The sequence below is a fragment of the Sphaeramia orbicularis genome, chromosome 14, assembly GCF_902148855.1.
Source record: "Sphaeramia orbicularis chromosome 14, fSphaOr1.1, whole genome shotgun sequence".
Taxonomy (NCBI): domain Eukaryota; kingdom Metazoa; phylum Chordata; class Actinopteri; order Kurtiformes; family Apogonidae; genus Sphaeramia; species Sphaeramia orbicularis.
In genome coordinates, this window is record NC_043970.1 from 47209324 (window position 1) to 47234154 (window position 24831).

The window sequence follows — 24831 nt, forward strand, 5'->3', positions numbered from 1 at the left end:
TACAGCAGGGGTCTCAAACTCTTTTTCTTTCAGGGGCCACATTCAGCCTAATTTGATCTCCAGTGGGCCGGACCAGTAAAATAATAACATAATAACCTATAAATAATGGCAACTCCAAATTTTTGTCTTGGTTTTAGTGCAATAAAACCCAATTAAATTCTGAAAATACTTACTACCCCCCCCCCCCCCAGAAAAAAAAAAAGAATAAATAAATAAATAAATAAATACATAAATAAATAACTTGAAAAAAAAAGAAATTTCTTAAGAAAATTTGGTGCAGTTTTAACGATACTCTGCACCATGGTGCATTATGGTTAAAATTGTGCTTACTTTTCTTAGACATTTCAGGTTGTTCACATTTGTTCAGTTTATTCACATTTTATTGTTACAGGATAGTTTGGAAATGTAAATATTTTCAAAATGTAATGTTATTTTTTGCACTAAAACAAAGAAAAAAAATTGAAGTTTGTATTATTTATAGGCATAATGTAATTTTGTTTTTCTCACATCAAAGCAAGAAGAAAATATAGTCATTATTTTTTGTAGGTTATTCTGTTATTATTTTGCTGTAGATCATATTGGTCTGTATGTGGAACCTGAACTAAAATGAGTTCCACAGCTTTGACTGTGGAATTTTTGCAATTCAAATCATTCCGCGGGCCAGACTGGAACCTTTGGCCCCATTTGGCCGCATTTGGCCCCCGGGCCGCATGTTTGAGACCCCTGATGTAGAGGGCTTCAAAACTCATGTATCAAATATGATACATTTGGCGTTATAGGGTTAAAGTCAGCTTACTTTTCCGTTTCCCTCTTCTTCTCTTTTCTCACTTTTTTCCCCACTCCCAGACTGTCATCATGTGCTTGTTTCCTGAAACGCTGATCCCTCTTATTTCAAAAAAGATTAGATTGACAATTTAATCTGATTTAAGGCCAGAACAGTGTTACTTCCTGTGCAGATTGCACACTTTATCATTTAAGAAGCTGGAGTGAAAATCATATTTTCCTCCTCCCCACAGGCAGTGGCAACTAAACAGGACATGCAGTATTGTGTACCGTCTCGATTTAATTTAGCAAAAACAACATTTAGGTTGTGTAAGGGCGATTGCTGCTGTCAGTCATCCCTAAGATGGTTGTAGGAAATAACAAAAAAAACAAACAAACAAAAAAAAAACACTAACTAAATTAACCCTTTTATGCATGAATTATGAGAACCTTAGTTGAGATTTTTGTCCTCAGAGTGTTTTTATTCCTCTTTAGGCATAAAAAAAACTATGCAATTGAATTTTTTTAATGATCCTATTTTTCATGGGGTTAAAAAAATGTCCACTCAGCTGGACACCATGTGTAAAGCAAAGAAACATGTATTTAAAACTCATCATCAGAAAGTGACAGACTGTGAAAACGATGAAACAAAAACATTTTTAATACAACTAATCTGATGTTTTCTCAAATTTTAGCTTTCTCAAATGCTAGTTATAACTTACTTCATGGAGATAATATCCTCCTGAGACCCAGTTTTAGCTTTTTTACATTAAAAATTTGTCTTGATTGGAAATGGCATAATGCAACAGTTTTTTTTTCAGATACATTTTAAAAATCATTTTTAATTTATTGATCAATTTTTTTAATGGAATGTCCTTTGTAATGGACAGTATTTTTTAAGTTAAACTGTCAAACTTTTGTCCCTTACAGAGGACAAAATGCATTGCTGGGTCTCAGGAGATATGCAAAAAAAAAAAAAAAAAAAAATCTTTTGTTTCAGAAAACTGTTAATTACAGTCTAATAACAATTAGCAATTGATTTACTCTAAAACATGTTACTGCAGATCAGGTTTACCAAGAGCAGCAACGTTACAGTAATGGTATGAATTGCAGTGTTTTGGATGATGCATAAGAGTCCACTGTGTTGGCTGATATGGAACTAAAACAATAAAACCCATGAATATACAAGAGAACAGCTGGAGAATAACTGTCCAATGGCATGATCACTATGCATGAAAGGGTTAAAACACTGCAAATATAATAAATAATTAATAAAATAATTTAAAATAATAATAATAATAATAATAATAATAATAATAATAATAATAATAATAATAATAATCTGATGCTTTCTCCTATTTTAACATATTCTAATACTAGTTATTACTTATTTCATGGAGATAATATACAAAAAAAAAAAAAACTTTTATGTTTAAGAAAACTGTTATTTACAGTCAATTGATTTACACCCAAACATGTTACTGCAGATCAGGTTTATCAGGAACAGCAAAGTTTCAGTAATGGTATGAAAGTCAGTGTATGGTATGGTGCATTAGTGTCTACTGTGTTGGCTGATATGGAACTAAAACAACAAAACCCATGAATATATAAGAAAACAGATGTAGAACAGCTGTCCACTGTAGTGACCACTGTGCATGAAAGGGTTAAAACACTGCAAATATTCGCTATATGTGATTTTTCTTGCTTCTTTCTGTTCTGGAATGTGCGGTGATAAAGGTAAACAGGTCATTACTGGGCTAAAGCATACATTCTGATTAGGACTCTGTGTTTTCAATCAGCCTACCTCATACATATTTTCAGTTTCCACATTGAAATGGCACTAATCCAAAAGTGCATTTCATATATATTCATATATGCATGAGCAGAGGAAGGAACGCATGCACTGTTGAAGGTCACTTAGTGTTAAATATGGTTACATCTGTCTTTGCATGAGGCATTTTTCTAAAGTCAGTGTGTTACCTGAAGTAGATGGCGGTCAGAACTCCCCTGGTTTTGAGACGTAGACAGGAGTTGGAAAGCTAAGCAATGAACCGCTGAACAGGTAGCTGGTGACAGAATGTTCAAAAAGAGAAGAACTGATACTGGGCTGAGTCTGTGATAGAGGCCATGGATGGGGATGAGGTGTAGCTGGTGTAGGGATGGAAGGTAGGTTATTAACTGCATCCAAGGTGATCAGAATCTGGTCATACACTGTAAAAAAAAATCTGTAATTTAACAGAATTTTTAACGTTTATTTTACAGATTTTTCCTGTATTTTTAAGATACAGGAACATATCAATGAAATTACAAAAATAGACTGTGATTGTACATGTCAAATGTAAAATAACATGAAAAAACTGTAACTGGGAATGACCATAAAATTTCCATTTTTTTAAAGATTTGTTTTTTTTTCACAGAAAAATACAGTTGAAATACAATTGCAAATGTATCGTAATTTCACAAATATTTATTTTCTACTTATGAGATTAAACTTAATTTAAAGTTTAATACTGTAAAAAAATAAATAAATAAATTAAACAAGATAAAATTACTGAAATTAACTGTAAAAGAAGTATGTGTTCTGTAAGTTTAACAAGAGTTGTTTGTTAATTGACCAATATCTTGTGCAATTACGGGAGGTTTCACAACAAAAATGTTGAATAAATGTATTTTTTGTGAATGTATAACATGTATAAGCACTGATAAACTGTCCAAATACAGTTTTTAAAATTCCAGACTTTTCAAGGTCTGGAAAACAGTGTTTGAAAATTCTAGACTTTTTAAGACTCTCAAGACCCTTTCCTATCTGCCATTTCAAACGGATCCACTGCATTTAGATTGACTATGGATTAACACAGTATACAGCCACACTTCAACTCATCTGAACTAACCCTTTAAAAAACAATCTGTCCTCTTTATTTTGTTTCAGTCTTGACCACATTAGCATTAGCATTTTTCAGTTTGAAGCAGTCAGAGTCTAAATAAAACTTTTAAAGAAGGAGAAAGTCAAATTCAATGACCATATTAATAATCATCAGTAAATTACCTGAGGTTTGCTCATAAAATAAACATATCTGCAAGGTAAGTTTACTTGATGATTGCCTTTGTAGAATTTACTTATAATTCTAAGCGCAAATACTTTCCTAAGTTTTCCGAAGTAAATAACACCCCCAATTTTTTTCAGTGTATATTGGATAAACACAAGTGCATGTGTGCTTGGTCTCTAAAGTTTTTATATTATTATAATATTATTAGTTTTTATATTTTATATTATAGTAATTATTTTGTCTGTTTTTTTTTTTTCTATTTATCTGTTTTATCTAATTATCTGTTTTGTTTGTTTGTTTTTTCTCATACCTATAACACTGGGTTACAAAAAAAAAAAAAAGTTTTTTGCAAGTTGTCTAGGTTTTTTCAACTGAATTAGGACCATTTTGCACCGCTAAATCCAAAAATTACATCTGTTTTTCTTAATCAGGTCAGGGTTTTTTGCTAATTTGATTTTGAAAAATTTGATCTTCTCACAAAATTGATTACATTTTTGTGACTTTATCAGTTGATATTTTATATAGTTCTCACCCAAAATAGGTTTTAAGAGAAAAAAAAATCATTTTCTAACAGGATTCCTGTTAGGTACAATGGTGTATTCACCGCAGATGTAGCAGAATAGGTCAGGCTTATTTTTGCAAGATCTTCTAGTCAAAGCCATTTCATTCACCTGTAATATTAAAAAAAAAAAAAAAAAAAAAACATTAATCATAAATTGGCAAAAGTAAAATCTTCAGAACTCGTTTATTGCAAGAAATATGAAAGAATTTTGTATCATATGATGTGAAAATGCCCATAAATGTGAGCAAAAATGTTAAAAAGCCAATATGTAGCATAGTTCAGAAAGTTGACCTGACTGAGTAAAATTAATGTGATTTTTGGATTCAGCACACCAAAATGATCCTAAATCAGCTCAAAAAACTGAAACAATAAATTTGTTGTTGACCAGTGAATTTTTATTGCTTCCCTGCTGTAATGCTTTTAATGTTTTATGCAAAGCACTTTGAATTGTCTTGTACATGAAATTTGCTATAGCAGTGTTTTTCAACCTTGGGGTCGAGACCCCATGTGGGGTCACCTGGAATTCAAATGGGGTCGCCTGAAATATGTAGTAATTGATTAAAAAAAAAAAAAAACACACACATACAAACAACAAAAAAACATACTAATAAAAAATATATAGTGAATTAAAAGAGACAATCCCAATGCATAACAGACATGACAAACTCTGAAGCTGAAACTGAAGCACTGTGGTTCTGTTTATCTGTCAAATGTTCATTGTGGTCAGTTTCAGATGCTGCAGCTCTTTCATAATTCATAGTTTGAGTTATTGTTTGTTCAGTATTAATTGTCAGCCTTGGAAATCCAAGCTGGACTGACTGTACATGTCCTGACCAAGGAAAATCAAATTCTCACTTTGTGCAGTAATCTACACCTGGCTTTACTGCCTCCGTCCATAATAATACACATTATTTAGACTAAATGTTGTCTAAAATTAAAGTTTATTTGCAACATGGTATAGCAAACTATTACATGATCAAAAACAAATTAATTTTAGCAAAAAAAAAAAAAAAAATCTCCGTTTTGAATGTCTGGGGTCACCAGAAATTTGTGATGTTAAAAAAGGGTCACGAGCCAAAAAAGGTTGGGAACCACTGTGCTATAGAAATAAACCTGCCTTGCCTTGCTTTGCCTAAAGACACAGTATTTATATAACGTTACAGCTTTTGCGAAGTTATAGGACACCCGAGCTAAACTTCAGCCAATTTTGAGGCAGAATATAAAGGCGTGTTTTACATTAAAGAAGACAAAAATGTTCGGAGTGAAACGCCTCAATCCATGAACTGCATTCTCCTCTGCCACTTTCCCCCCCGACATGTTGATGCGTATTTGGGGAGGGGAAATGGGAGCAAGAAAGATCCTCGGTGGCATTGGGCCTAAACCAGCGTCCCCGGCTGCTCGCCACAGTGCTAACTAGTAAACAGATATGACAGCTCTCGGCAAGATGGGCCCTTAGTCGCAGATTTTAATCTCCCTAGGCGAGCTCTGTCCTGCCGACTCACCTCACTGTGTTTGCTCTGAGAAAAGCCCCAGCAGCTCAATATAACCCCAGAGGAAAGCTTAATATAATTCCTCCACTTTGAAACATCTCATCTTTTTAAATCTCTGCTAAGTGGGAGGAGGAAAAGGAGCAACGGAGGGGAGAGAAGAAGATGAAGCGGTGGTGGAGAAACATGCCAGTCTTTACTTTTTTTTTTCCTTCTGTTGTCGGTCTTGGCCTGTCTGTGTACGTCTTTCTAAATCTCTTTCCCTCCTGCTTCCTCAGTAATGAGCAGAGTGTTGCTGAAATGTTAGCAGCATCACCATTCTTCCTCCTCCTCCTCCTCCTCCTCCACCTCCTTCCTCTACCCAAACATCACCGAGTCGCTCTGGGAGAAGAAAAAGCCAGGAAGCTGTTTACTTGATTTTCACTCTCATTACCTGCAGAACCGAAGGTCAGCCTGTCAATATACCCAGGTGCGCTCATCTTTAGACGATGGGTCTTATAAATATAGTGAATATAAAATAAAAATTAGCAGCACTTCTGCCATAATCTTTAATGTCAAGCTCTGGGCTCAACAAGTAAAGTTCCAGATGCACTGAGGTGGAAAGAATGAGAAAACGGTATGTTCTGAATAGGAAAACAGCGGAAGGATGAGTTGCATGTTGATGAGGTACTTATCCACCACCAACAAGTTCAACAACTTTTTTTTTTTTTTCCAAATACCAACTTTTGCATATTTATGCAGTCTTTTGAATGCTAAAACTTGAAATACTTCACCCTGAGAGGTAAGGCATAAAACCTGTCTTGATTGGCTAAAATATATGGAGCTATTCCTGTGACATTTGTGTGTACGTGAGTTTACTTATTCAGGTTTTCATATTGTATAGGTACTTTGTTAGACCTGCCACTTAATATCAAAAAAAGAAAAAAAAAAGCTTTTAAATTGCAAAAATGGGCTGCACAAAAATAAGAAAATTAAACACATTATTTGGTTAAAGTGTCTTATTTCAAGTAAATTATCTGCAGTAAGAAAATTACACTTAGCAAATTTTCTTAAAATAAGAAAATATTATCTAAGGATTACAGAATGCTAAAATTCTTATTCTGAGCAGAATATACTTGTTTCAAGTATATTACTTGTTGGTGGTGGTACTTATCCACCACCAAGTTCAACATTTTATTATTTTTTTTTGTTTTCCAAATACCAACTTTTGCCTATTTATGCAGTCTTTTGAATGACAGAACTTGAAATACTTCATCCTGAGAGATGAGGCATGAAACTTATGATTGACTAAAATATATGGAGATATTCCTGTGACATTTGTGTGTACGTGAGTTTACTTATTCAGGTTTTCATACTGTTTAGGTAGTTTGTTAAACCTAGCACTTAATATCAAAAAAAGAAAAAAAAGCTTTTACATTGCAAAAATGGGCTGTATAAAAATAAGAAAATTAAACACATTATTTGGTTAAAGTGTCTTATTTCAAGTAAATTATCTGCAGTAAGAAAATTACACTTAGCAAATTTTCTTAAAATAAGAAAATATTATCTAAGGATTACAGAATGCTAAAATTCTTATTCTGAGCAGAATATACTTGTTTCAAGTATATGACTTGGATATATATATATATATATAGATATATAGATATAGATTGGATATAGTATATTATATGGAGCTATTCCTGTGACATTTGTGTGTACGTGAGTTTACTTATTCAGGTTTTCATACTGTATAGGTAGTTTGTTAAACCTACCACTTAATATCAAAAAAAGAAAAAAAAGCTTTTACATTGCAATCAGTTAATATTAACAACAAAAAAAACAACATATTTTACACTGCAAAACAGATCTGTACAAAAATAAGGAAATTAAACTCATTATTGGGTTAAAATGTCTTATTTCAAGTAAATTATCTGCCAAGGTAGTAAGAAAATTACACTTATCAAATTTTCTTGAAATAAGAAAATATTATCTAAGGATTATAAAATGCTAAAATTCTTATTTTAAGCAGAATATACTTGTTTCAAGTATATTACTTGTTGGTGGTGGTACTTATCCACCACCAAGAACTTCAACATTCCCCCCCCCCAAATACCAACTTTTGCATATTTATGCAGTCTTTTGAATGCTAAAACTTGAAATACTTCACCCTGAGAGGTAAGGCATAAAACTTGTCTTGATTGGCTAAAATATATGGAGCTATTTCTGTGACATTTGTGTGTACGTGAGTTTACTTATTCAGGTTTTCATATTGTATAGGTACTTTGTTAGACCTGCCACTTAATATCAAAAAAAGAAAAAAAAAAAGCTTTTAAATTGCAAAAATGGGCTGCACAAAAATAAGAAAATTAAACACATTATTTGGTTAAAGTGTCTTATTTCAAGTAAATTATCTGCAGTAAGAAAATTACACTTAGCAAATTTTCTTAAAATAAGAAAATATTATCTAAGGATTACAGAATGCTAAAATTCTTATTCTGAGCAGAATATACTTGTTTCAAGTATATTACTTGTTGGTGGTGGTACTTATCCACCACCAAGTTCAACATTTTTTTTTTTTTTTTTTTTTTTCAAATACCAACTTTTGCCTATTTATGCAGTCTTTTGAATGACAGAACTTGGAATACTTCATCCTGAGAGATGAGGCATGAAACTTATGATTGACTAAAATATATGGAGATATTCCTGTGACATTTGTGTGTACGTGAGTTTACTTATTCAGATTTTCATATTGTATAGGTACTTTGTTAAACCTATCAGTTAATATTAGCAACAAAAATAAAACAACATATATTTTACACTGCAAAACAGATCTGTACAAAAATAAGAAAATTAAAGTCATTATTGAGTTAAAATGTCTTATTTCAAGTAAATTATCTGCCAATGCAGTAAGAAAATTATACTTAGCAAATTTTCTTAAAATAAGAAAATATTATCTAAGGATTACAGAATGCTAAAATTCTTATTCTGAGCAGAATATACTTGTTTCAAGTATATTACTTGTTGGTGGTGGTACTTATCTACCACCAAGTTCAACATTTTATTGATTGATTGATTGATTGATTGATTTTTCCAAAATACCAACTTTTGCCTATTTATGCAGTCTTTTGAATGCTAAAACTTGAAATACTTCATCCTGAGAGGTGAGGCATGAAACTTGTGTTGACTGGCTAAATATATGGAGATATTTCTGTGACATTTGTGTGTACGTGAGTTTACTTATTCAGGTTTTCATACTGTATAGGTAGTTTGTTAAACCCATCAGTTAATATTAACAAAAAAAAAAAACATTTTACACAGCAAAACAGATCTGTTCAAAAATAAGGAAATTAAACTCATTATTGGGTTAAAATGTGTTATTTTAAGTAAATTATCTGCCAAGGCAGTAAGAAATTTGCACTTATCAAATTTTTTTTAAATAAGAAAATATTATCTAAGGATTATAAAATGCTAAAATTCTTATTTTAAGCAGAATATACTTGTTTCAAGTATATTACTTGTTGGTGGTGGTACTTATCCACCACCAAGAAATTCAACTTTTTTTTTTTTCCCCCAAATACCAACTTTTGCATATTTATGAAGTCTTTTGAATGCTAAAACTTGAAATACTTCATCCAGAGAGGTGAGGCATGAAACTTGTGTTGATTGGCTAAAATATATGGAGCTATTTCTGTGACATTTGTGTGTACGTGAGTTTACTTATTCAGATTTTCATATTGTATAGGTAGTTTGTTGAACCTATCAATTTTGTATCAGCAAAAAAAACAAAAAACAAAAAAACTTTTACACAGCAAAAAAGGGCTGTAAAAAAAAAAAAAAAAAGAAAAGAAAAAGAAAATGAACACATTATTGGGTTAAAATTTCTTATTTCAAGTAAATTATCTGCTGGTGCAGTGAGAAAATTACACTTAGCAAATTTTCTTGAAATAAGATAATATTATCTAAGGATTATAAAATGCTAAAATTCTTATTTTAAGCAGAATATACTTGTTTCAAGTATATTACTTGTTGGTAGTTGTACTTGTCCACCACCAGCAAGTTCAACAATTTTTATTTTTTTATTTTTATTTTTCCCCCAAATACCAGCTTTTACGTATATGCAGTCTTTCGGACGCTAAAACTTGAAATACTTCATATATTTTAACCAATCAAGACAGGTTTCATGCCTCATCCCCTTTAGGATGGAGATATTCCTGTGACATTGTGTGTGTTTGTGAGTTTTAGGTTTTCATATTGAATAGGTAGTTTGTTAAACCTATCACTTAATATCAGCCCCCAAAAAAAAAAAAGTTTTACACATCATAAAAGGCCTGTGCAAAAATTAGACAATTAAACTGGTTATTGGGTTAAAATGTCATATTATCAGTAAATTATCTGCCAGTGCAGGAAGAAAATTACACTTAGCAAATTTTCTTAAAATAAGAAAATATTATCTAAGGATTATAAAATGCTATAATTCTTATTTTAAGCAGAATATACTTGTTTCAACTATATTGCTTGTTGGTAGTGGTACTTATCCAGCACCAACAAGTTCAACAGCCCCCCCTCAAAAAAAAACAAAACAAAACAAAACAAAAAAAACAGCTTTTGCATATTTGTTCCAGTTCGAAAGACCAGTTCTTTGAAACTGGAGCCTTTATTGGTCCTTCTGAACAACCCCAAAAATTGTTTTTCAAATATCAATTTCCATATATGACTTTCAATTTTGTATCATATTTGATACATCGGGCCTCAATGCTCAAATATTATTATTTTTAAACAAACAAAAACACAAACATGTCTAACAAATTGGTTAATTGGTTTCAAGAAAAAAAATATCACACTGATCATGTAGAAGGCTTCAAAACTCATGCATCAAATATGATATGTTTGGCATTATAGGGTTAAAAATAAACAAATAAACAAATAGATAAAAAGAAAGTGTGATAAAAGTAGTTGCAATATGTAAGTGAGGTAGGTCAAGATGAAAATTCTTGGATCAAGTCAAATAATATTAACATCATTAAGTCTCAGTAAGTCAATACATCTTTAAAAAAATAAAAATAAAAAAATAAGATATTTTAAGATAAATATTTGAAATTTAGTCAATTTATCACAGTCAGATGTTCCTTTTTTGCAGCATAAACTTGAAAACACATCAATTTGACTGACGTTGCATTAACTCACACTCTGCATCTATATTTTATATTTTCCATGGGGGAGGGGGTTGTCCTTTATTTTACCCTGTCTCTCTGGTTCTTCTCCTGTACAAGTTCAGTGTGTGATATTTAAGCTGTGAAGTTGATTTCAACCAAATGAACACCCACATCTTCTTCTGGTGAAAAAAAAAAAAAATGACACGCTAACAGATTCAACAAGAATGACTTTAGAGTCACAGGTGATAAAGTTGTTCTCCTGAATTTTTTATCACATCAAATAATAAGCGTGAGGCTTTATTGTGGTGAAGAGTCCAATACATGCATGGATGTACAATTTATGCTAAGTCTCCAAAGATTTAGAAATAATAATAATAAAAATCCTCAAATTAATCCCCTTAAATCCCTTTATTCATTGAGCTGCTTGAATGAATAAGGGGCCTATGTTGTGTTGCGTAGTACTACACATAAATCATGCTGTGCCAGTTTGTACTTAAATTTAGACTTACAATTTGATGTCAGTTTGCATTACTTTGGCATATTATTATGCTTCTGGGGTGTCTGATTACAAAATGTATCTTGTAAATAACTTGCTGATCTTAACTGTTTGTAATAAATTGATTGATTGATTATGATGATGATGATGATGATGATGATTATTATTTTTTTTTATTTATTTATTTTTTTTTATTTATCTATCATTTTTTGATGCAGATTTAAGTTACACTGAACATTTTAACATTCAATTTCAAAAGTATTAAACATGGCCCATTCTTGCCAACCCCTCATCCTCCCACCCCTGGTCCCACATGACATACTTTCTCTGTCCAATGGCACAATAGTATGATAATAATAATAATATTATTGTCACATCATGAGTTTTGATATTACTGCCATAATTCACAATGATATGAATAGAAATTAACCCTGTAAAGCCTGAACCATTAAATCATTGACAGAAAATTCTAGTTCTTTGAAGGTGGAGCCTTTATTGGTCCTTCTGAACGACCCAAAAAAAATGTATTATTTTTTTAAAATATCAATTTCCATGTCTGAGTTTTAATTTTGTAGCATATTTGATACATCGGGTCTCACTGCTCAAATATTCTTATTTTTGAACAAACAAAAAAATAATACAACACAAACATGTCTAAAAAATTGGTAATTCCTTTTCAAAATTGGCAAAGTTCTTCCTCCTTCCTCATTAATGACAGTCTTGTAGTGTCACTGGAAAGGCCTCTGGTGAACGAATTCCTCCCCCCTAGTGGATTATCCATGTATTGCATGTGTCTAATTGTATACATCAGGTTTTTAAAGAAAAAAAAAAATTGCACTGATCATGTAGAGGGCTTCAAAACTCATGTATCAAATATGATATGTTTGGTGTTATAGGGTTAAAATAGCATAGAATGAAAAAAGGTTAAAATATAAATGAAAGAAGAGAAAAAAAAATAATAGTTGACAAACCTGTTGACACAATAACATCCTACATGCAAACTTAGGACATGTGGTGTTATTAATATTACTCGATAGTACACATGTATATATTGCACACACACACACACACACACACACACACAAACAAAACAAAAATGTACGTATGTGAAAACTGCACTAAAAGCATTTTTGTAGTTTATAGTGTCCCAAGTTTTTTTTTCTTTTTTTTTTTTTTTTTTTCCCCAGGTATTTAACCATGGGGCCACATACCACTTGAAATTTTGATGGCTGACCTCTCAAATCGTACTGTCTTTTAATTTGGAAAAAGCACGTGGTCACTAAGCCATAAGAATGGTTTTGGGGCAATTGATGATTTCCATCCAAAGAGTATTTGACTTCTAGCTAGTAATGTTGAGAAGGAAATAACTTCCATGTCATCTTTTTTGCATAATTTACGGTTAAAAGAGATTCCAAAAATTGGCATATCATTTAAAGGAATGATATTTAGCTTCTTTTTTTTTTTTTTTTTTTGTAATTTTTATGGAATTATGTTTTTTCAAACATTTCCCTGTGGTCTACATAAACTGTAAATGCTCTGCTTGGGTCTGAATTCTTCATTAATTCAACTCCACAAGTCCATTTTCAACCCTATTTCTGAGTAATGACACCAGAAGGGTGGTTTGGAGCGCTGGCCCTTTAAATGCACATGAAACACTTCAGGCCCCGCCCCCTCCAAGTTGTTGACCATGCTTTCTGTCCCATTCAGCCACTTGTGTTTGTTAATACAACCAACAAATTAACATTTTAGATAACTGGCTCAAAGTTTGGACATATTTTCACTGTGGACTACAACTACTGCTACTGATAAACAATTATGTTGTACTCGGAGAAATATTTGTCGGATGTGTTGACCTTATATGTGCAAATGTCATGACGTAACTAGCTATAAAACGTAACAAATAAGGAAGGAATTAAAACGGGCTGTAGAAATCCACTAGATTTTTGCCCAAATTAATATAAAGATAGCTTTGGAGCACTTGAAGAGTTCAAATTCAAACTTTTTGAACTATTAGGGTCCAAATACACAAATAAATGAACCAAATACTAATAAAAGTGGGTTTAGATAAATATGGTCCCTTTAAATGCATGCTGTGTAGGAGCAAAGGGTTGGTAGCACTGCAGTTGGAATACAGAGCGTATCTGAGAGCTGACATGTTCTTGATTTATATGAATCGTCAGTTTGAGGTGAATATAAATGTCCAGCTGAGAAACACTTTGCAGAACACTTTTCTTTTTTTTAAGCTGAAGAAGATCCAAAAAATAGCAGATAGGTGACACGAACCCTGTAGATAAAACTCCACACTGTGCAGGAAACATGAGGATATGACAGTGAGGACTACCACTGCTGCTGTTCAGTAGCCTTTCCACTAATATTTAACCGGATGAACACATCCCAGCAGCAGCGTTTACAAATGTCAGTGTCACTTCCAGCTGCAGCATCCACACGTCTTTCTGTCTCTCTCTGCTTCTCCCCGTCTGTCTGCTGGAAAGGTCATCTGCCCAGGAGGATCTGGGCCCTCTATGGCTGATCTCTTCATTATAGCGCTGCCACGCTGATCACATCAGTAAATATGTCCCCGCTCTGCACAGTCCTGACCTCCTGCACGAGTCAGTCAAGACGAGCTGGTGGAGCGGCTCTTCTTCTCACAGTCCGTACCCTTTGGAAAGGACATACTTACAAACCGATGTAGTCTTTGACTGTGACGTACGTATCAAGGTTATTATCGTTAACGAAAACTAACGAAATGACGAAAACTAGAATTGTAAAAACATTTTCGTTAACTGAAATAAATAAAAGCTATAAGAAAAAGAAAAAGAAACTATAACTGAAACTGTATTGTGTGTTTACAAAACTAACTAAAACTTATAAAAATTATGGATAAAATTCCCTTCTTTTTTTTTTTTTTTTTTTTGTCTATGTTGGACTGATATGAAATCAATTTATTTCCCTCAAGCAATTTTAGCTGCCGGCACCATGTGATATTTAACGGTCCGTCACTTCTCGTCACTTGTGGTTTGGAGTCGTCTTCTCGTCCCCATTCTACCTGGAAACATGGAGACTAAAGTTGGGATAAAGCAGCAGAGTCCTGTCTGGGATTTATTTGAATTCAATGGCGAAGAAGAGAAAAGATATTAAAAAAAAAACTAAAACTAAGCATTTAGAAAATAACAAAAACTAATAAAAACTAGCAAACCTGCTCTAAAAACTAATTAAAACTAACTGAATTAGGGGAAAAAAAAGTCAAAACTAAATAAAACTAAACTATAATGAACTAGAAGTACTCGGAGAGCGCAGACCTCCGCCAAGGCTGATCAGTGGCCCCCCCCGTGGGCCCCCCCACCCCCGATCACCACCAAAATTTAATCATTTCTTCCTTATCCCATTTCCAACAAACCCTGAAAATTTCATCCAAATCTGTCCATAACTTTTTGAGTTATGTTGCACACTAACGGACAGACAAACAAACAAACAAACAAACCCTGGCAAAAACATAACCTCCTTGGCGGAGGTAAAAATCCAAAACTATTATAACCTTGGTATGTGCACTGTGGCAAATGAGAATTTACCAAAGTAGAGGTGAAATTCACAAAAACATGAGTTCTCCAGAGGTGAAGGAATTGAAACTTATTACCTCCGCCAAGGAGGTTATGTTTTTGCCAGGGTTTGTTTGTTTGTTTGTTTGTCTGTCCGTTAGTGTGCAACATTACTCAAAAAGTTATGGACAGATTTGGATGAAATTTTCAGGGTTTGTTGGAAATGGGATAAGGAAGAAATGATTACATTTTGGTGGTGATCGGGGGTGGGGGGGCCCACGGGGGGGGCCACTGATCAGCCTTGGCGGAGGTCTGCGCTCTCCGAGTGCTTCTAGTTTAAGACTTGATTTGTCTTTAACTCAGTGTTCACTATCTCTACTTGACTTTGACAATTTGACAATTCATCCAGCTCAGAATGAAAGTCATACTTGATTTTTGACACGATTGATTGGTTTCTATTGCAGTATTTGCTATTTCAATTCAAACAAGTGGTTCCAGGCACAACTGTTACTACTATGGCTCAGGAGCAGCAACAAAGAGGGGAGACCACACAAGGCACAAACAGTTTAACAAGGATTTACTAAAAAACTAGAAAAGCACTCTAGAGAACTAGAGAGCACCCCCCCCCCCCCCCCCCCCCCCGATCACCACTAAAATGTAATCATTTGTTCCTTGTGCCAGTATCAACATTTCCTGAAATTTTCATCCCAATCTGTCCGTAACTTTTTCAGTTATCTTGCTAACAGACAGACAGACAAGCCAACGCCGGCAAAAACATAACCTCCTTAGTGAAGGTAATACTGTGAACGTCTCAGTCAGTAGTGAAAGCAGTGATGTGGGTGCATGTGGATCAGTCAACTAAACTAAACGAAGATAGCCCATGGCCAGGTCAGGAGAGGAGCAGAGAGAGAGCAACCATGCTCTTGGCCATTTTATAGGTTTCAGCCGGGTGAGGCAGACGAGGGCCCGATTGGAGCAACCCCTCCAGTTTCCTGGACAGACAGGAACAAGAATGATGAACAGCGAGGGCTTCACAATAAAGGCCACCTGATGGCTGTCACACAACAAAGCCCACCCCTCGCATGGATTGTAGCTTATTTTGGCATGGATCCAGCTGATGTCATCATGTCTATGTGTGTGCTGATGTCAGCATATTAATTGCCTCTATATATGTGCCAAGTTTGAAGTAAATTGAAACTAAATTGATGTTTTCATAGACATTTGAAATTTCCCCCATTATAAGTAAATAGGAGAAGAAAAAAGATGTAAAAAAGAAATGCATAAAATTTTAACTTTGACCTACTTTTCCCAAAATGTAACTACATCTTTTCTGGGTCACTGGCAATCTATAAACCCAATTTGGTATGAATTCAACCAAGAGTTTTGCTCCTAGAGGTAACTCGAGCATATCTGGAAATATTTTGTCGCGACGTGCATTGTGGGAAACGAAGGCTCACACTGCCGCTGCAGGGAGGTTTGCGCAGCCGCCTGCAGCAGCAGCGGCAGAGCGAGCCTCCATTTCCCACAATGCATGTTGCGACAAAAAAATTCCAAAGATGCCCGAGTTACCTCCCGGCTATGAATGTAAACACACGGGTTTGTTTTCAGTGGATGGCACTTCAAAATTGTTCACCATAATGCAAGAGATTCAGGTGAGGTATCACAGAAAGACTTACAGATTTGTGATTCTTACGCTACAACTGAGGTTTTACAGATTTGATGAAAAATTTGTCATGGAAGTCTCCTGCACCTTTAACAAACAAAGACGCAAACTGAACCAAAAACAATATCCCTTGCCTCCCCTGCAGGGGGCGGGGTACTAAGAGGCATAAGGAATAAAGAATACCGTAGACCAGCTGAAAAACTGAAATTTTGTAAGAAAAATATGTGCAATTTTAACAATGTTATGCATCAACTTATCATTTGTACATGTGCAAACTCATGAATATATATGCCTTATTTTTTTGTCACAGTTTTTGGTTCGGTTCGGTTTTGCATGTTGTTTTACAGATGTATTCCAAATGGTTTTGGAAACCAAACTTTATTACTGACAAGTTTGCAGACATAAACTGCTAGTGATGTCCCCATCTGGATTTTTTTTGCTTCTGATCCAATTTTTTTATGATTAGTTTTGCAGATACCGATCCAACACCGATACTTTTTAGTGTGAAATTTTGATTTAAATTTGGACTCATAATTTATAGGTTATTATGCTATTATTTTACTTGAGATCACAATTGGTCTGAGGGTGGAACTTGAACTAAAACAAGTATGACACTTGACTCTAAATAACTTGAGCCCTTTCATGCATGAATTATGAGAACCTTAGTTGAGTTTTTGGGGGTTTTTTTTGAGTGTTTTTATTCCTCCTTCGGCATGAAAAAAAAAAACTATACAATTGAGTTGTGTTTTTTTTTTTGTTTGTTTGTTTTTTTTCAAGGATTTACAAAAATGTCCATGCTACACCATGCATTACATTCTTGAAGCAAAGAAGCAAGTATTTAAAACCCAATATCAGAAAATGATATGAAAAAAATGAAATAACGACATGTTTAATGCTGCTAATCTGATATTTTCTCACATTTTAACATACTCTAATACTAGTTATTACTCACTTCATGGAGATAATATGCAAAAAAAAAAAAAAAAAAAACTGTTTAAAAAAAACCCAAAACTGTTAATTACAGTCTAACAATTAATTGATTGACACTCAAACATGTTAGTGCAGATCAGGTTTTTCAAGAACAGCTAAGTTACAGTAATGGTCTGAATGTCAGTGTTAGGGATGATGCAATAGCGTCCACAGTGTTGACTGATATGAAACTAAAACAACAAAATATAAAAATATAATATACATATAAAATATACATAAAATAAAGTATACAAGAGAACAGCTGTAGAATAACTGTCCATTGGAGTAACCATTATGCATGAAAGGGTTAGTACTATTTTTTTACACTTTCCCATTTCATACTGTGGGACAAATTAGAACCTCTGGCGGGTCGATATCAAGTACTACACACAAACCAAACCCATGAATATAAAAAGAAAACTTACATGTGGCTCCTACTGTAGATCCATGTATCAGTCCCTTGTTATCACTTTATTTTAGAATATCAAAAAATAATTGATAAAAGACTCACACATTGAAAACCCACTGGAAACTCTGTGTGGTTTTGAATTATTTGGAATATAACAGTTGAGAGAAATTGCATGCAAGTTCATGATATCGAGCAACTGCTGATTTTTGGTCTTACAACCAAACACATCCTGCAGTGTTGACAAAATCAGATAAAATTTTCATAGCGTAACTCTGCTGCCATGTCTAAACCAACCAATTAAGAGAATTTGAAAACTGAAAATTTGCAAATCGTGGTAGTTTTGAATTGTGGTGGACAAAAATATATAAGTTAATATCTTTTGTCAAGGAAAACAAACATGTCTGAGTTCAGTCAGTGCACAGAAGAAGGTGCATTAATGATGAAGCTGAGGGTTGCACATTATTTTTTGCTAGAATTTCATCCCATGAGCAGTGAAGATGGATGATGCAATGCAAGCTGATGATTCATCTCTGTTGTAAACTTTGCTGCTGTAAATGCATTCATCTGTGTCAAAGTTTGTGCAACATTTTGCAAGAAGTGAGATAGCGTAAAGTTAATTTAAATCGCATTTTTGTCCAATTACAAGCGCAAATATCAGTAAATAAGTGGACCTTCAGTTGTAGCATTTAAAAGTATTTTTAAGTACTAAAATATAATTATAACTTATTTGTTAACTTTCATTAAAAGCTCTAAATATAAATATATTCTGATGAAAAAGCTGTTTGCAGTTCCCTCTTATAACTTCCTGTTAATGTACTTTTTTAGAAATGATTATTATGTGGCAGCAAGTTCAGTATAATTGAAACACAACAGGAAATTTGGTCGCCTGTCATTTCATAATAGAATTTATAGAGAAACTAAAAGGAAATGCACTTTTTGAATGTTAATAATGTAGTAAAAATGATGATGTTATATAAGTCTCATGAGGAAACTATGGGGAAAACAGAAGGGAAACAAACAAAAAAAAAGGCCTAAAGGATGTGTGATTATTTATGAAATGGGTCCTTGTCTTATGTGCATTAGTGTGAATACAAAGTGTGATGTTCTCTTTCTCCTCAGGCTAATGGTATGAATATAAATGGTGGCATTTTATTTGGCAAAAAAACAAACACACACATACACACAGGTACACGAAGTCACACTCTTAATGCTGTAAATACATATTCACTTTTATGCAGTCAGTTCAATGCAGTTTTTTTTTTTTTTCTTTGTTCGTTTGTTTGTTTGTTTGATTGTTAACACTCTACCAGCAAAAATGTTGGTTGCATTCATACCAAATTTTGTTTATAGATTGCCAGTGACCCAGAATAAATAGCATTGCATTTTGGGAAAAAGTAAGTAAAAGTTCAAATTTTCTATGAATTTTTAAAATCTATTTTTTCCCCATTTACTTAAGATGGGCAAAATTTGTCTGTAGCAGCAAAACTATAGGTTGAATTCATACCATGGGTTTATAGATTGCCAGTGACCCAGAATAGGTGTGATTATATTTTGGTAAAAGTAGGTAAAAGTAAATTTTTTCAAATGAATTTTTCACATCTTTTTTTTCTCCATTTTCTTATATTGGGCAAAATGTAAAATGTCTGTAGCAGAAAAAAATTATTCTTTGACTTCATACCAAATTGGGTTTATAGATTGCCAGTGACTCAGAATAAATATCATTAAATTTTGGGAAAAGTAGGTAAAAGTTACAATTTTCTATGAATTTTTAAAATCCCCCCCCCCCCATTTACTTATAATGGGCAAAATTTCAAATGTCTGTAGCAGCAAAACTATTACTTGAATTCATACCAAATTGGATTTATAGATTGCCAGTGACCCAGAATAGATTCAGTTATATTTTGGGAAAAGTAGATCAAAGTTCAAATTTTTTATGAATTTTTAAAACCTTTTTTCCCCCATTTACATGGGCAAAATTTCACATGTTTGTAGCAGCAAAACTATTGGTTTAATTCAGACCAAATTGGCTTTATAGATTGCCAGTGACCAAGAATAAATGTCATTACATTTTGGGAAAAGTAGGTCAAAGTACAAATTTTTATAATTTTTTTTTTTTTCCCCTCCCTTTTACTTCTAATGGGCAAAATTTCAAATGTTTGTAGCAGCAAAACTATTGGTTGAATTCAGACCAAATTGGGTTTATAGATTGCCAATGGCCCAAAATAGATGTCATTACATTTTGGGAAAAGTAGATCAAACTTCAAATTTTTTAAAATAATTTTTAAAATCTTTTTTCCCCCTCCCATTTACTTATGATGGGTGAAATTTCAAATGTCTATAAAAACATCAATTTTGTTTCAATTTACTTCAGACTTGGCACATACGTAGAGGCAACTGATATGATAACATCAGCACATGCATAGACATGATGACATCAGCTGGATCAATGCCAAAATAAGCTACACTATGTGCAAGGGGCAGGGTTTGTTGTGCCTGGAACCACTTGTTTCATCTTAATTAACAGTAATAATAACAGACTATTTCAATTTATTACTTCTGGGAGGAGCTAAAATATTTATGTGATGATGGAAAAGCCAAATTAGTCCATTCACTAGTCAAACTGAAAAAAAAAAAAACCAGCTGTTTGCCATTGGATGACTATTTCACTCAATTTATTTTATCTCAGTTTCTTTACTCAAAAGTTTCAGTACACATGTAGACAGTCCAAACACAGGAAAACTCATCAAAATGGGCAAGCCGAGACAAAGCAGACAAAAGGATGAAAATAGTTATACACAAAAACTTGCACTGAGAAAATGGCAGAATGCCCAAAAAAGAAAAAAAAAAAAAAAAAGACACAGGGCAAAGGGAATAGACTGAATGAATACATTTAGAGAGGGGATACAGTGAGACATATGCAACATGTTAGGGATGGGACAGACACAAAAGGGCAGGAAGGGAATCTAAAATGAGAGTGGAGGTTAGACGTAATGAATAAAACAGGAAATAAAAGAATATGAGCAGAAAACCATGGCTTCAGAAACAGAGCAGGGTTAGTATTCAGTATTCTACTCCTTTTTCAGTTATTTGGGTTTTACCATTTTCAGAGCCCCCTTCACTACCTGAAACCATGAACTGAATATAAAGATGGACACCACAGTGGCTTTCTTGAAGTGAAGCCAAAACATGTCGATCTTCCTTGAGTCAACGAGTCTAAAAACCAAACCTTTAGTGGAGCTTCAATACATTTCTCCCAGAGGTGATTTTAAACTTTTTACCCTTTTTTTTTTTAGCAAGATTCAATGAGAGCACTTTGTGTAAACATTGCCAGATTTCTAGTCAGTTTAATTTTATTATTATTAATTTTTGAGGTTAAAGCTGCAGGAGACTTTTGTCACCAATTTTTCATCAAATCTGTAAAACCCGAGTCATAGCCTAAGTATCACGAATCTGTAACTCTTTCTGTGATTACGCACCTGAATCTCTTCCCTCACGGTTAGGGATGGGAATCGTTAAGAATTTAACAATTCCAATTCCATTATCGATTTTGCTTATCGATCCGATTCCTTATTGATTCTCTTTTCAATTCTCATTGGATGAGGGAATAAAAGAGTACAAACGGGTGTGTTTTGCATTAACTGTCTTTATATTTCCATCTCTGCACAGAAAATATAACATATATAGTATGTGCAAATAATAATAACAGATGACATCGGGCCGGTTCGGGGGGGGGGGGGGGGGGGCGTACAGTGAAAGTGAAACTAAAGACACTTTACTAATTCCTCTATTGCTGCATTTCTACTACATGGAACTGGTTCGACTCTGCTTGGCTTGTCTCCCGTTGTTGTGCACCTCATTTCCTTTCCCTTCTTACCTTTGGAAACTTGTATTTGAGGAGTTACGGAGTTTGTTGCCCACACCGGAACCGGAACTGGCCCGCCATTCACTCTGCCGCTACATTCACAAGCGCTGCAAAGTAGCGAATCAAATACGTGACATTCCTGTAAATGAATCACATGGTGTGGACAAATGTTTGAGGATATTGGAGGGATTCCACCCTTTTGAAGACATGGAAGCTTTGCAAGTGTTCCAAGTAAGTGGACCTGGTGTCGTCTTTTTAGACCGTTTCTGCCTCAACACCATGTTGGCTATGTTCTGACCAAAACAATGCAGCGTACGTGTGACGTCATCGCGCATGCACAACGAAGGCGGAATCGATAAGCAGAATCGTTAAGCAGGCAGGCAAACGATTCCAAAGAATCGAGCTACTGGGAACCGGTTCTTTTTGAGAACCGGTTCTCGATTCCCATCCCTATTCACGGTGAACAGTTTTGAAGTGTACTCCACCATAAACAAACCATTTGTTTACAAACAGAGCCGGTAGGTCACTCGGGTATCTTCAGAATTTTCTTGCGACGTGCATTGTGGGAAGCGGAGCTCCAGCCATTTCCGCGTTGTGTTTGTTGCAGCTGTTGGGATTCTACCTACAAATCTGACTCCAATTCTCTATCCCCTGCGTTCATTACATTGGTTCATTCCTTGACCATAAAACAGACCTGAAACAGGATTAAAGAATAATAATGAATCAATCATTTAATGAACATTAATAAAACTTACACAGATCTGTGGTCTCCCAAGGTTACAGAAAATCAGACTCCCTGGCCAACAGACATCTGACATCTGATTTACGTCCTCAAGAGCCCTGAATTACCTTTTTCCTGCTTCTTTATACTCTTCTACAGGCTGCTGTTGTCTTCCTATTGTCAGCCAATGGACTCTATGCACAGCCTCATTATTTCCTCAACTTCAGGTGGCTCCTTTATTTCCTGTCTTTCATTATTGGACACACTGATTAATCCAGGTGTGCCTAATTAATCAGTAGTCACAACGAGAAGTAGCAGACACACCTGGATTAATCAGCGTGTCCAGTGATGAAAGACAGGAAATAAAGGAGCCACCTGAAGTTCAGGAAGTAGTGAGGCTGTGCATAGAGTCCATACCTTCACATATCGCCCACGCTACACCTGACCGCTTCATTCCTACCCCCTGTCCTTGCACCCCAGGGTTCATTAACTCTTATCTTTATCCCTAGTCTAACAATGTACCATCGTACTCTTCCCTTACTTCCCTTACTCTTACGTACTCTTCCATTCTAACCCACACTCTACCCTCCTAAAAAGCAGCTAACCCACCTGGGACACTGTATTTTTCTGTCTTACCCTTTGAAACCTGTAACCTTCCATTGTCAATATGTCACACAACTTAGAGCAAATCAGCAAAATATAGGGATCATATTTATATATTATGTTCAAATTACAAAACATAGTTATCATGATTATAACATATTCCATTCTAATTATATAATGTTTAGGTTTTTATATGTTCCTCAACTGTATAATTCTAACACAGCCATAGACACGGTTGCAGCCATATGATATCATGTGTGCTCTGCAGCAGCTGCTGCGAAGCGGCTGCGTGAACCTCCACTTCCCACGTTGTGCGTCACAACAAAATTCCAAATATCCCTGAGATGGAGTATTGTGACATAAAATATTGCAATATATTGCAGAACCGATATTTTCTAACACCCCTAATACTTCCCACACTTGCGTAGTAGGCCTGTAACAGTACACAAAATTTTTGGTTTGGTACGTTTTCGGTTTTGAAAGCCACGGTTCGTTTTTTTTTTTTTTTTTTTTTTTTTAATCAGTTCGGTACGGGAAGAAAGAAAACCCCTCAAAATGTTTCTATTACTTTTATGAATTTTTGAAAATTTTTCCCCTAATTTTTGGACACAATAGAATATAGAAAAACAGGAATATAATTCTGCTGCTATAAATCAAATAGAAAATAAAATGAATTATTAATATTACTAAATGTATTTTAAACACTAGTTTTGCACTTTTCCCTGACAGGTAGTTTTGAACAAACAACAAAAATCAAATCACAGTTCTGTCAGTTCACAATCTGCATAAAAATACCAAAAAAATTCCACATGAAGTGCAACATTAACAAGAGGACAAACTGGTATTCTGTTGAAACAAACTGAAGAGCAACTCCGACAACAAAAAATGAAAATGTTTTTGTTTTTGTTTTCTTGGTTGGAGCTGGGGGGGGGGGGGGGGGGTCCATAACTAACGTAACTAACGCTGGCGTGAAACAAAAGTGAAACTTTATATTCTTTCAACGTCCAACTCTGGGTTCTATTCCTCTGTTATACAGCATGTGTGTGTGAGAGAGAGACAGACGGACAGAGCTAGTGTAAGTGTTTTAGAACTACTGTAGTTCATAGGCGGTAAACATTGTCCGTCTTATTAACGTCTCTTTCCCCGTTGTTGTCTTTCACCGGGACCTGAACTGATTCCAAACAGGACTGTAATGATGGTGGAGGGTCTCCAGTCTCTTCCTTCCAGGTTCACATATTTGTTGTTGTTGTTTTTTTTAACCTTATATCAGCTGCTATTTCGTATTTCGGGTCAATGTGCACATCCTTCAGTATGTCCGTGTGGAACTTGCGCGGAACTTCCACATCAAACAACGTCTTTCGTTCCTTTTTCTTTTTCTCAACATACTGTGCCGTTTCGGTACAGCTGTGTACCGAACCAAACAGGTGTGTACCGAAATGGTTTGGTTCGGTACGTGTACCATTACAGGCCTATTGCGTAGGAACCCTGTACACACTGCTGATGCGGTTGTCTGCAACTCAGTGTATCAACTGCCAGTGGAGACTTTTACAGCATATAGTTTTTCCTCAGTAGTTACAGGCTG